At 38.9% G+C, this 15,360-nt stretch overlaps 1 long non-coding RNA gene across 1 annotated transcript; it reads left to right on the plus strand.

The window, feature by feature from the left end:
• Positions 1-6,918: 6,918 nt before the first annotated feature.
• Positions 6,919-12,909, plus strand: LOC140632967 (uncharacterized). Its single transcript, XR_012030606.1, has 2 exons — positions 6,919-10,013; positions 12,108-12,909. It is a non-coding gene; the product is annotated as an uncharacterized lncRNA (long non-coding RNA).
• Positions 12,910-15,360: the final 2,451 nt, after the last annotated feature.

Here is a 15,360-nt window from a genome sequence, read left to right on the forward strand (position 1 = left end):
ATACTGCAGAGTGATTGGCCTGAGTCCTCTTTTATAATAGTGATGTTTAAAGAGTAGGGACAGAGGGTGAGTTCATTTCAGGGTCCTTTATGTGTGTGTATATAGATAGATATACCTATGTCTATACTATATCTGGATCTGTTATCTATATCTATGTATACACACCTCTATATCTATACATATCTATATCATCTATATCTATCTATCATCTATCTATCATCTATCTATCATCTATCTATCTATCTATCTATCTATCTATCTATCTATCTATCTATCTTTCTCTGGCAGAAGTTCTTCTTTAGGAGGAGCTATGAGTGCTTTCTTCCTCTCTCAAGGTAAAAAGGAAGAGAGGTAACAGTGAGACCAGATTCTCCAGAATTTTCCCGAGTTGTCATGCTTATTGCTAACTTCCTGTGCTCAATTTGGACTCAAAATTTCAGTTAATGCTGGCCACCCAGAAAAAAAGAGCCCCATCATACTACTGTCCCTCCTGCCTTATTCTTTTCCTTCATTGAAGTCATATTTGAAAATAATGTACTTTGTTTATTTGTCTACTGTTTACCTGTGGTTCTAGATTGCAGGCTCTGTAAGGACAGGAATCTGATTTAATTTTCTTTTAAACTACTAAATATTTAATGAGTTTTTATTTTAAATTTATTTTGTTTTGTTTAGAATTTGAAATTATTATTTGATTTAATAAGTATAGTAGATCAAATAAATGATTTAATTACATCTGTACCTCATTATTCATGGATTCCACATTTGTGAATTTGCCTCCTTACTCTGTTTATTTGGGACCACCAAGCCAGTACTCCAGGTGCTTCAGTAGTCATTCATAGAGATACACATAGACAGAGTGGTGGAAAAGTTGTGCCACGTGATGCATGTGTTCCCAGCTGAGGTCAACCAAGGTGATGCCCTCCTACTTCAGTTCTCAGGCTAAATGCAAATGTCTTTTTCAGGACATACTTAGGACTATGCTTTTTGAGTTTGTGTTCTCTTTGTTGATAGTTTTCCTGTCTCAAATGGTACATGAGTATGGTGTTAAAGTGCTGTCTAGGGTTCACAAGTGCAAGAAGGCTGGGATGTGCCTTAGGAGAAAATACATGTGTTAGACAAGCTTCATTCAGGTAAGTTATGATGCTCTTGGCTGAGTTCAATGAAAATGAATCAACAATATGTATGTTAATAAGGTGTCTTTAAACAGACACACATAAACAAGGCTATCGATTGATGAAAATGTGAACAGAGACTCGCAGGAACCTCACCCTGTATTTCCTCTATGGTGCCATGATTCAGTATTTGCTAATCCAGTGCCTTGTGGAGATTTTATAGAACATAACCACAGTAAAGAATGAGACTTAACTGTATTTAAACTTAGCTTCTTTTTTTTTTTAAGAGTATCTTATCAATATCTATACCTGGCATATAGCTGGTCAATAATAAATATTTGTTGAATGAATGATTGTGAATGAATGATGATGATTGTGATCACAATCAAGATCCTGATAAAAGGACTTTTGCAGGTGACTTAGTGATTAAGCCAATAGCTACAAATTGGTGGGATGGATTGTGCTATGTGGAAAGAACACATATCCTAGCTCATCTCTACCATTTCCTGGCCTCCAGTAAATCCTTTAACTCCCATGCTTCTGTTTCCTCATCTATAAAATAATGATTATGATATTCTTACTTCAAAATTGCTATGGGTTTCTAGCCCAAAGTTGTTTATAAATTAATATGAAAGCACTTAATCACGGGTCTGGAAGTCAGGGCCTTTGAATCAGCTTCAGCTTGAATTGAACTCACTGTGAGATGCTGACTCACTTCTCTCACCCATGAAGACCTGTCTCAGAGTTCTTTGTTTATAAAATGAACATGTTAGACTGGATGATTCTCAAGGTCTTTTCTGGCAACAGCCTTATAAGGGCCTATGTTAATAATAGGCTTGAGCTCTGAAGGGATTTCAAGGAGCTTGTGACTACATCATAGATTAATCTTCTGTCCAGGACAAGGACAATGCTGTGGTCATGGCCAGTCCTGGTCCTTGGTATGATCTTGATTTTTCTCAGGCCCTTGTAAACTGATTATCTCATTGGAAGTCCTCTGTTAAACCTGTTACTGTGATACTCTCTAATCCCGGAGCAAAGGGTTAATAGCACTGAAATGTGAGGTCTTCCCTGAGAAGTGTAAAGTGATGTTCTTCAGAATTAAGGAGTATTCAAGAGCTCTTAAGACTAGTGCCCAAGAGGTTGACAAAATTATGAAGCTAAAAATAAAGACATAGTGAAGCATGAGCTTTGTTTATTTGTAGAAATAGAGCTCTATAGATGTAGGTCTGAATATTCTCATACATCAGTGAGCTGTCTAAATTTTATAAAGCTTAATTCTGAAGGAACACAAACTAGTTATGGCACATAGAGCAAATCATATGACTCTTGAGCTTTCATTTCTTCAACAGTGAAATGGTGGTGAGAAGACCCTGCTTTAGCTACCTCATAGTCTTATCAACTAATAAGATGTACGCTTCATAGGCTCATGATAAATATGAGAGTATCTTACAAGTACTACTTATTCTAACCTAGTGGAAACTTAGTAAGTATTACACAGTGACAATGGGATATGACTCTTTCACTTACATACCAAATACAGAAGAAAAACTCTTGAAATTTCATTTTGGGTCATTGTTTAAGAAATTAATGAAGAAGAAGTTTAAGGAGAAGCAGCATTTTTAAAAATCTTAACACCTGCTTTGATGAAAATAAATCTGTTCTCTTTTGTCCTTCTTATTAAAGCATCCAGTTCTTTTCAGTGGCCCAGAAATAATGAGTGCAACAATGAAAATATATCATGTATGAATTCTAATACTGAATATTCCCAAATAAACTAAATATCAAATTATCAAGAGACACATCTATTACCCATGCATACCTATAGTCTGAAATGGACTTTTAGTCCTGAATAAAAAACTCATGCTTCCAAAGCCAAGTGCTATAGGGATTTGTGTCTAAATTTGACATCTGCCTCATTAGGGATGCAATTGGCCAAACAGCCGAGATGCTGGTATCTATGGGCATATTCATATTAATTAAGATTATTTTGGCAAATCTCTTTTCCAGGAATCAAATAAATAGTATCAATACACAACCCTGTAGTTAATAGAGATAAACAGGTTCATTTTCTGGAAATAAGTAGTCTGTATAGTTACTGAAATGTCCTGTTTCAAGCTATTCCTTTCTTTGGATTCAAGGCTATTCTTTCCACTTGCATAACTGTCGTAGTGAGAAACAAGGCTCTTTCAAATCTCCGTATGGCTTATTCCTAAAGTCATTTTCCAGGAGCAGTGTGATGACTCATCCAAAAGCAATGACCTTGCAAAAGTCATCTAAAGGGAGATGTAGAACTTTTATTTAAATTGATAATAACATCAAAAAGTCCATGTATAACTCAAAGCAACCTTGGTTTTCTGCTTGCTGCAAATTAACATTTCTTTGCCTTTTTTTTTTTTTTTGACTAGTGACACTGGCTAAAATTAAGAATAATAATATGAACAGAAAAATATCTTCAAATACCCACTGAAGGAAAATTATATTCTGTCAACAACCAGAGACCCCAAATAATCTGAAATATATTTCTGTATTTTCAGTAAAAAGTCATTTATTCTATTATCAGAGACTGAGTGAAGAAAACTAATCTAGAGGATATCCTTGGGCTCCTATTTCACCAGTTTATATTTTTAAATCTGGTTCTGCCCCTAACTAACTGCATGATTTTGATAAGTCACTCATCCAATGTCATCATTTCCAAGGTTCTTTCTAGAGCTAGACCTGTGATTCTTCAATGAAAATAACACCCGGAATTATGGCCAGTTTCAGCTAGTAAAGAGGTTGAGGGAGAGAAGGAAAGCATTTCCGATGAACAGTCAATAACTTTTAAAAGCTTAAAGCATCCTATTTCCTAAGCACCCAGATTAATTATGAGATTTTATTAGAGAAGCTAGTTAAAAATAATATACCAAACCTGCAACATTTCAGCATTTTAATGATCCTATGTGATGGTCCACTGGGTTCTGCTTTTATGCCATATCACAAAAGTGGGCATCTGTTGTAGATGAGCAAATCCTTTAGCCAGAAAATACAGAGGATCACAGCAGTGTGGCCAGTGACCCAGAACAGTTGGGCAGATGCATTCTTTGCTGTTATCTTAGCAGAAGATGTGGATTCTTGCCTAATGTTTCAGTTTGAATATTAGTCCTAAAGACTGATGCAGTGAAACATATGCATGCTAACACAGCCTTGGGATATAAATAAATGCCATTATAAATTATAGAAAGATTGAATTCTTGCATGCAGTGGGTATGGTTGTGTTATGAAGCGGTTCTCTATGAGAGCCATTCTGTGAGAGTCCCTATATTTCCTCCATCCCATTTGCTCCCGAAACTTAGTCACTGCCCCAGTGGAAGTCAGGCTGCTGGCACCCCTGTCTTGTGTCCCAATAGCTGAGGCTGTCTCACACTCCCATGGGTCCTTGGAACCTGAATCCCACTCTTCCACATTAAGACTCTGATAGTGTGGCCAGGTTGAAACTATTGTGTGTCCAGTGATCCCATGTTGCTCATGATCCTCATGGTATCTTAACCTGAAACATATGAATCCACAGAAGAAAGTGTGGAGACAAATCCAGCTCAGCTGACAAAGCTAACCTAATGAATCAGTAATTTCCCGATTCTGACTGGAACTGTGACAGACCTAATCTTTGCAGGAAGTAATGAGACATTTTAAATGATTTTTAAAAATTATTTTTCTCCTCTCTCCTCATTGCTTGACAACATTCTTTCCTTTCTCGTATTCACTGTATCTTGAAATCTCACTTTTCTCTCTTTAATGTGAAGGGGATTTGTGCCCCCTTGAACACATGGCATAGGTGAGAACACCTGCTCTTCCTCCTGGTTACCATCACCCATGTAAGATTTTAGTTTGCTTCCCCTCTCTCCTCCTGGACTGCTGTCACTGCTGAGACCTCAGAAAAATGCAGTCCTCAGCCCCCAGAGCTCTGTGTCTGAACCTTTTCACACGCATTTCGTTTATCTCGCATCTCAGTGATGCATTCCCATGTTCACATCTCCACGTCGCCCAGCTTTTAATTACCAATAACTGTGCCTTCTCCAAAGTCTTCATTTCAACTGCCTCCCACCCCTAACTAACCAGGATTTCTTGTGTTCCCAACTAACTTATAGTTTGGCAGTCAAAGCATTTCTTTAAACTCATCGGGCCTGCAATCCATCTGTTCATTAGTGACTTTCCTCCCACAAGGTCATTATTTTCCTTCTCACCCAGCTTGGATTTCAAGTGCTTTTGCATGCTCCTTGCTCTCCTCCATTGTGTTTGCCTCTACAGCTTTCAACCCTCCTGAAGTTTAACTCTTCAGCTGCTTCCTACCTAGGCTATGTGGGTGAACATAACTAGAGAAGGTCGTACAGACAATGACAAATTTATGGTCACCAAGCCAATGAAGCTCCAACATTGCCAGACAGCCCTACCCTATTGTCCTCATCAGTTCACCGTGCCCTCCACCCCCACTCTCCAAATCATATAATTTCACCTCTTCTCAAAATTGCTAAACTATTGCTTCTCAGAACACAAGTTCGAAGATAAAGTTATCAACGATTTCAAGACTGTGATGATAGAGCATTGTGCCAACGGTGGGGCATTTCTGAACACGGGCCCTGGGTGGCTGTAGTGGCTGCATCCCGTGAAGCCACCTGCTGGGTGTCACATCACAGGAGAGAGGTAAGGACAGGGCTCCATTACACGAGGTGGCTGCGTCGATGCCATCCATTTGTTTGTGTTCTGCATGTTAGGACACAGTGCAGTTTACCTGGGCCCAGTTAAAGGTATTTGCAGATAACATTATGTAGTTGGCACTGATTTAATCATTGCAAATAGACGCCTGGGGTTTTAAGATGATACTGATAATGTGAGCCTGGGAAAGGGGATGAAGCAGAAAATAGCAGAGCTGACACCAAAAAATATTTATCAACTGATGAGATCTCATAACCTAATTATCAAAATTTCACAAATATAAGAGAATTATTTTAAATATGGATTTATATGCACCACATAAATTCTGTTGTTAATCATGAACTTTCATCTAAATTTGTTCCATGCCTTTACAAATAATGATGGTATAGCTTGCTTGTATCTCTACTGAAATTGTGTGCTCAATTTTTCACTTATACTCACCTGTGAGCTCTTTGTTAATATCTATAACTAGATGGGATTATAGATGATACGAGAACATACGAGAAAGCCTACCCTAGAAAACTGGCATTTTTACATGTTTACACTCGAATCAACAACCTCCATACTGTAACGTTATACTTACCACATATTAAAGTATCCATAGACTATGGAGACATGGTAAGAAATTTCTTTCTGGAATGCCTCTGCCAAGTCACCAACTTATTTATACTTAAATGCCTTGATTAATGGGAAATTTACTACCCCTGAAGATAGCCTCATTGTCAAAATGTTATGACACGTACACACCACAGTATACACACATACAAGGAATGGGAGAGAAAAAAAATAATATACACACAAAAGATGTGTGTATATTACTTTTCCTCCCAAAAGATGTTGACAGGTCAGTTCAAAGAAATCAATGTTCTTCTACGGTCTTATTTAGCGGAAACTGTAGCATGTTTACAGTCATGAGAACAGAGGCAGGAAGGCATAAAGCACAAGCAGGGGAAAGGATGGAGTTGCATTCCAACATATTAGGAAAATGATTGATCGATAGATAGACAAACAACCCTGATCAGCGTGCGTATGTGTGGTTTTATTAATTTGAAAAATTTAAATGTGCAACGATCTATGTCTTTATGCATTGGGATAACTTGCACAGGACAGATGCTACTGATGCATCATTTCCGAAGGATTCCTGGCATAAGACTGTGAAAGGTCTTCTGGAACCTGCCTAGAAGAGCTGTGCCTTAGCTGTAGGAAGCCCTGAGCAGCCTGCGTGATGAGTTTCTAAAGTGTAGTCAGTGTGCAAAGAGCCCCAGGAACCTACATAAGAACCATCCCTCGACCTGGCAAACGCAGTGAGGACAACTCTAGCCAGATGGGCTGGAGGAAGAGCTCCTTCTGCGGGTGTTTGCTTTAGGGTTCAGAACGTCAAGTTTAACAAAAACCAAGTCTTTTTTTGAAAATCAGCCATAATTCCTTTCAGTCATAATGCACCTTTTGAAAACCCAACTTTTTCATGCCAGGATTGATCCTAATTACAAAATAATCCCTGTTCTTATGATGCCTTCCTGTCGGTATGCCAGTTCTGTAGGTGAAGACCATCTGGTTCTGCTCCCCAGCAGCCTTGGGCTGGGTGATCATTACATCCTACAGTTGAGGGAACCACGGAATAGGACTTAGGACTCCAAGCCAGGAGGAGGACTTTTGTGTTAGCAGATTTACTGCTCATGAGTGCAATCCTGTAAGTCCTGGGCAGTATTAAAGCTCCTAGTACAATGACTCTTTGTAATCATTTACATGAAAACAGGTACCATGCCTTCCTCTCAGGACACACTGGCCTAATGTTTACTCACATGTAGGTGCCACTGATTTCAATTCTTAAAGCTGTAATTTCTCTTAGAGTAAATAATGTATTCTGTTAAATGAACTGAGGCCATTTTTTTTTTCTTTTGGGAAAATGCGGTCATTTTTTTTAACATTGAGGAGATGTTACTTTAATAAGTATGTATATTTTTGCTTTTTCCCTTATAACAGCAGGAAAAGGATTAAATGCAGTTATTACAGAGGTGCAAATTAAAGTGGCAATTATCAGGTTTTTCTAAATCTATTTTTCCCAGAAGGTGATACACACATCTCCCCCATATTCTTTTTAAAGAGTTAACATACCTATCCTCGTTGTATTTTTTTTTTTTTTTTTGAAGGGGGAAGGAGAGAATTCATGAAAACAACCTACAGGTGCTGCAATTTCTTAGATTAATTTTTCCTCACTGGAGGTCACATGGACTTCATGCTGTGGTTCTGCCTAAAAGAAGTGAAGCTCTTCTTCATCTCTCTTGTTCCCCCACGTGAGAATTGAAATAGTTGGGATTCACTGAAAGGCAGCCAGGAAGTTTTCCCAAGGCACCTGGGAACCCTGTCCTAACTCTGAGATGTTTTTCAAACCTAGTTTTGGCCAAATATAGCAAAGTAGAGTCAGATTCCAGCTGTCTGCTAATTTCTTCATAAGGTGCTTCCTGGTTACTGCGCACACTGATTGACAAGTAGGCAAGCTACCAATAAGAGAACAAAAATTGCACTTCCAAGCACAGACTATATTCACATCTGAAGAAGTGATTGAGTTGTGTGAATAGCATTTCAAATCTCAAAATAGCAGAAGGGAATGTGTGGGACTCAACCCTTTCCCAAATCCCTAAGGTTGGTGGCAACCTTGCCTATGGTATAACCAAGGTCTCTTGAGCCCTGTTAGCCTGTGCTCTGTCATGGGGGGTATGATTGGGCGTAGAGTTCAGGCAGACAGTATTTTACAACTGGCTCAGAGCCCATTTCCTAAGGACACTCAGCTGGGGCATCTGGTCTCTGGAAAGGGACACGGCCCTTGAAGCAACTCTGGAAACTAAACCTCAGCTTTGCCATTTTATTAGAACTGTGACCTTAGGCCATTTACCTTAGCCTCAGTTTCTTTATCTGTAAAATGGCAGTCACAAAGCTTCTCTTAAAGAGTTTCAATAATTACATATTTTATTTTGATGCCTACAACATGTCTCCTCTACAGTCTGAGTGGAAACAACATGTTTAAAGCGATACAAACAGAATCAAGAAGGCAAAAAGCGTAAGTGGTGGGAAGGCATAGGGTTGCATTCTACCAAATAAATCCCGATTCCGGGTATTATCAATTCAGGGTGTTTAGTAAGATTTGAATTCCATACAGATAATCTGACTAAATAAAACTACAACCTAATTACTAGTTGTGGTTCAATCTGTTTAAGTTACTAAAATGTAAAGCTAGAATATTTCTTAAAGAACAATTAATTCAAACTGTATTTGACAGATGGGACAAAGCAATGGGCAAGCAGGAGCTTCTACAGGGCATCTCCAACCCTAGATCCCAGATTTCCTGACTCCTAATTCACTCTTTTCCCCACCACACCATGCCTCTGATATTATGGAGAGAACAGTCTACACTCATTAAAATACTATTTTGTGGAATTATGGCCTTTTATGTTGCTAGTAGCCACACCACCAATTTAAGGAAAACAATAAATTGTCTCTAATCTTCAAATCCATGGGTCCATGTGAAAATCCCTATGGATTGCGCTGTCAGAATTTCTGACACTAGGTTTCCCGATTCCTGCCACGGTGTATTTATTGGTTTGTCTCTTCAAAGAACTCACCCTTTCTCAGCAGCTTATTTCCCTAAGTCTCAGTTCCCATGTCCTGCCTTACCCTCTCTCCTGGCTATGAAGAAGAAAGTACACTGTTTTCTTTTTAAACTTGGTGTCTTCAGCCACAGGCCTTACAATGTCAAATCATTACTTAATAGCTATTGTGAGCTTCAGAGAGACAGATTGATCAATTCAGATCTGGGGTAATTATGAGTAACTTTTATTTCCATGTCAACCTTTTTCCTCCTCCATTTCTCTAGCCCACCAGCCTCAAACTCAATGGATTTACCTTCACAATCTCAATCAAATAGCTGCCCTTTACTCTTTGATGCTTTTAATTTTTTTTTTTTTTTGACTCATGTGACTAGGTAAAAAGCCTTGTAAATGGTTCTCAAAAATTTCCAGCCCTACTTCCTGTGAGCTTCCTTTAATCACACATCCTCTGGACTCATTACGTCTTATCTGTGACAAAAGATGTTGCGCAACATTTCCTCTCCAGCTGAGGCTCTCACTCAAGACAGTCCAAAGAACTAGCACTTTTGGGCCCGGGCCAACCTGCAGACCCAGCAACCTTCACAGCCATGGCAAGGACAGAGAGCTGGTGAGTCCTGGGGTCACCAGGGCTTTCTCCAGCAGGAAGCTGGAACTCTTGTACTGACATGGACACAGGATTTATAAGGTGACAAAGTCTGAGCCAGAGCTGCGTGGAGTACATATATTGTGTCACAAGTACTTAGGGAGCTGGGCTCTTCCTCAGGTAGCCTCCTCTGAGATACAAGGGTGGTTGGAAATTGTGAGCGTCCAAGGCATTGGTAAACTCAAGCCAATGAATGTTTGCCAGCTTTACACCCATCCATCTCTCTTCAGACTCATTGTCATGCTTCCTTCTCAAATAGATTTTAAAACACATTGAAAAATGTGTGGGTAGAAGAAAAGTGTCTTCTTAGACTTTTGAGTATCCATTGTCCAGACTACAGTGTTTTAGTTTTTTCCTTGGCCCGCACCCACCCTATACATCTGTGCCTCTGGGATTGGTACTGTGACACGCGATGGGTGGCTACTTTTTAACATGAGGCAGCTTTATGTAATATAGAGTTTAGTTTACTGTGGGCATGTAGGGAAAGTAAAACAGGGATCAACCAGCATTTTCTTCTACTGGCAGCAATATGGCTTGCATGGTAGCTAAACTTACTCTAATTTTATCTGAAATGACTCTAGCAAGATTGACCAGTTTTGTATGAGATAAGTATGTGGCTCTTTCTTCTGAGAGTCAAGACCTATGTGGGAGTGAGTCAAAAGTTTCTCCTTCCCCCTCTCTCTGTTAGAAATATACTACTTTCCATAAATATAGTACAACTATAGAGTGAATGTTCCTGGACATCATGTATCCAGTATATAGGATACCCCAGGATATTATAAACCTCTAACTGAGAAGTACAAACTTTTAGCTGATTTGACACTTGTCATTTTGTTTTAGTGGTTACTATTAAGCATACTCAAGGTAATAATAACAAACAGAAATATCCCAAACAAAACAGAGATGACACCTTAGTCCTTAATTCCTGGATAGTGACTTATTTTTCTTAAGACATGTATTTATTTGAGAGAGAAAGAGGAAGAGAGAGCACAAGCAGAGAGACGGACAGAGGGAGAAGCAGATTCCCACTGGGCAGGGAGCCTGATGTGGGGCTTAATCCCAGGACCCCTGGATCATGACCTGAGCTGAAGGCAGATACTTAAACCATCAACTGGGGCATCAGATGTCCCACAGACAGTGACTTATATGCAGGTAAATTTGCCCATTAAAACCTTTTGATCAAAATAGTGCCTTCTAGACAATGAGAAAGTCTATAAGTCTAATGGAATATCATATTATTTCTGATGCAACTTTTTCCTGAAGAAGTGGGTTTGGGAACAGCCAGGTAGAAGAAACATTGACTGAAAAGACTGAAGTCATATTGATAGCATTTTTACAGAAACTACAAAGGGGTCTCCCTGGTTGAGGTAAAAAAATCAGAAATAAAAAGGAGAGGAATTGTTGGATCCCATAGCTGCTAAGACATGTATATCTGAGCACAATGGATATTTTTCTGCCCCTGCCAGCACAACTTCTTCTTTGTCCAACATCTCTTGATTCTTGAAATTTGGATCCATGTAGCTCCAAGGAAACGGACTGTACTTCTGGTTCAGGGGAGTATCATCTGATACACTAAACCAATAAGAGCATTCTTTCTTAGATTAGAGTGACTGAACCAGTAGTGGGCCAGTGACCTCAAGTGTCCCAGAACTTTTCCTTGAAATGCTGAGTCAAGGATAATCTTTTTCCACTGCAGACACAAATAATAAAGAAATAGCTCAGGGAGCTATTGGCAGCATTCTCAGGACCATAAGGTGAGTCCTGTATAAATAAAATAATACAAGAGAATTGGAGCTAGAATAGAGGAAAAAAACCGTGAGGATTTGTTACATCTTTTAAACCACTAGATTGTGCGTCACTTAAAAATAGACCCATTTGAGACTTTTTAAGCCCATAAATCAATAAATAACCTCCTTGCTTATGCCAGTTTAAGTGAGGTGTTCTGGTTCCTGCAACTGAAGGCATCCTAACAAACCATTAAGTCTGTATATTTACCCTGAACCCGGTCCCACATCCCTAACTTTGACTTCTTCCTTCATTGTGGTCTTGTCCTCACAGGGATAACCAGTTGCCAGAATCCAGAATCTGGTTAGGATCCTTGGAGAACAGAACACCTGGCCAGGGACCACCATGGCTCTGTACAGAATCCTCTGGATATCAATACACTCCCACCCTTGGGGCTGGACAGACTGATGGATCCATCTGTAGGGCAGGCGCAGCCAGAACAGAAAACTGAACAAGAAGGTAATGAAGAGTTGGAGTTGAACCAGGAAACAGAGGATTTGGAATTAACAGGAATTCCAAAAGAGAACAGCAAGTCTAGCTCCTCGGGAGAGAGGAGGAGTTTCCTGGAGACTTCGTGAAGAACGGTCAAACTTCCCAAGCAAAGAGTATGACCATGCCTCATAGAAATCACAAGTGGGCTACCAGGTCTGTCCACACTGGGACTTTCATCTGCCCCCATCTCACAGGGGTCCAAGGAATATGCGGGAAGTCTGTGGAGAGTCTGTGGAGGGTTCCTGGCATATGGGAGGAAGAGGAAGTGTGATCCAACCAGAGGGGTGTGAGAGCCCCCTAAGTAGACTTGCTGAAACTTTGAGCTCTTAATGACTTCCTCCTTCACTAGGAGGTCCCTGAGATCTCTTCCAGTCTCTTCTTCATCCCCATAAAATGAAGGCACAGAAATGACTCAATTCTGAAGTACTATTTATTGTCTAGATCAGTATACTGTGACTTCAAGTTTTCAGAAAATTTAAGTTTGCTCAGTTTATTTTTCCAGAGAGAACTTTGACTCTCTCTCTCTCTTAAAAAAAAAAATCTTTGCTGATCTTAGGACATAATAAAGAGAGTACTTTTTAAACTTTTTGAAATGAAGTATGTATGGAACTACTAAAAGAATAGGAATGGGATGTGTAATGGCAAGCTAGTGGAGGGAAGAAAGAATAACCAGAGAAAATCTGATCAATATAGTCAAAGGCAGGAAAAGAGAAACAAAGTAAAGAAAACCAAAGGCACAAAATAAAACAATTATATCAGTAATGATAATATTCATGAGTGAATTCAAGTTACTAGTTAAACTGATTGTAAAAATTAGGCCTTAAAAAATTCATCCACAAACTACTTATGAAAGACATATTTAAAATATGAGAAAGAAAAATTGAAAGCAGAGAAAGAAATGCATACCAGACAATTACTAAGAAATACTAATATCATCAAGACCGACTTTAAGGAAGAAACATTGTCAAAGATAGAGAGGCTTGTTACATAATCATAAATGAAACAAGTTGCCAAGGAAGCAAAATATTCTTAGATATATGTACACTGAACAACTATCCTCAAGATATAAAAAGCAAAATTTGAGATTATTGCAAAGGAAAATGAACAAATCTCCACAATAGTGGGCGATTTTAGACATATGGCTTAGAAATAATACATTTAACAATTATTAAGGTTACAGAAGATTTAAGAAATTCACCTAACAAACTTTATCTAAGGGACATAATGTGCTTAACAGTTGGTGACTAATCAATATTTTCAAGCATACATTGAATAATTATATTCTGTGTGAGGCCTTCACTACCTTTCCAATAGGTTTCTCAATCATTGCAATTCCTCTAAATTTGTTTAGTCTGAAGTAAAAGAATAGAATGGATGTTTGTGGCAGCTTCAGAATTTCAGTACATGAGTTGCTGAGCCATGGGACTCCTCATAAATGACTGGGCTGGAGGGGCCACTGCGCAGAAAACTGGTTCTGTGTAGTTCTTTTGCACAAGAAGAATACATTTTTGCTTAGATGGTATGTTTCTTTGACCAAGTGGAGACAATTAGCAGCTAAAGCAATTCCTTGGTGCTTCTACTATTCATTAAGACCCTGGGACCGGGATCCCTGGGTGGTGCAGCGGTTTAGGCGCCTGCCTTTGGCCCAGGGCGCGATCCTGGAGACCCGGGATCGAATCCCACGTCGGGCTCCCGGTGCATGGAGCCTGCTTCTCCCTCTGCCTGTGTCTCTGCCTCTCTCTCTCTCTCTCTATGTGACTATCAAAAAAAAAAAAAAAAAAAGAAGACCCTGGGACCAACCTATTTCATCTACTGTTTGCTAAAGTCTCAAGATGCCTAATCTGTAGTTGACATTTATAAGGTAGAGTCTTCTGTTGCAAGGTTTCATGAACATAACAAACAAACTTCTCCCTACTGGTTCCCAAATCTAGATGTATGATAGGGTCATCTGGAAAGTTTCTAAAATACAGACTTCCTGACTCCACAAATGATGTTCTGAATGAAAATCTCTTGGGATTAGCTAGGGAAATCTGATTCTTACAGGCTCTCAGGTTATTCTAATGTAGGCAGTCATCTGAGTAGCTTTTGAGAATACTTTTTTAGCCAAAGGACCTAACCTTGAGAATAAAGAAACAATTTTCACCCCAACTCTGTAACCACCTGCTGCCCTAACAGTTTCAGTGAAGTCCCCATATGTTTTCCCATGTGGCACATTTTCTAATTTTGGAAATTGGTGTGTAATTATACCTGTGGTTCACCTACCAATCCCAATGAGTTTTTTGAAGGATGAATTAGACAGGTTAGAACTGTCAACCTAAAACCATAAAAATATCCTTTTTTTTTTTTTTTTTAACGAGGAAATTTTCCTCTCTTTCTCTTAAATCAATTTACTTTCCTTGGATTTTTTAGAATGATGAAAAGAAGTAAACAAGATGTCTATGACTTGTTTTAGGGGCAGACAACCCCAGCTTGCCCATCCTAAAGCCGAAATGATATGACTTGCAGGGTTAAATGTCTACCAAGAAAGGATAAAGCCCCTAAGTAATGACTCTATGTGTGTGTGTGTGTGTGTGTGTGTGTGAAATGCACATACTATATGAAATATATATATATATATATATATATATATATATATATATATATATATAATTTGAAGAGACTTAGATGGCAGGAGCTGGTTATAATGTGTCTGTTCTGCAGTGGAAAAATTCACAAACTTAATCATCTGCATAAAGATTTAACAACACGATAAAATTAGATGTGTCTTTTACATAAGATGTCACTTGGAATGATTGGTTTCCCAAATCTTAACCTTTCAGATTGCAAAATGGTATAATTCTTGAGGGAGATGATAGCATGATTTCTCACCTGTCAATGTTACCTTATATCCACTTTGCTCACAATTATGCTCAGGGAAGGATAAGGGAATGCAAAAATGAAGTTCAGTAAGGTGAAGAATAGCATAGCTACGTGGTGCTAAGGAAAGGAACAAATAAGGAGTTATTAGGGAAGAGGTGGATCATTCTGAGCTATG

Source organism: Canis lupus, chromosome 5, assembly GCF_048164855.1.
Source record: "Canis lupus baileyi chromosome 5, mCanLup2.hap1, whole genome shotgun sequence".
Taxonomy (NCBI): domain Eukaryota; kingdom Metazoa; phylum Chordata; class Mammalia; order Carnivora; family Canidae; genus Canis; species Canis lupus.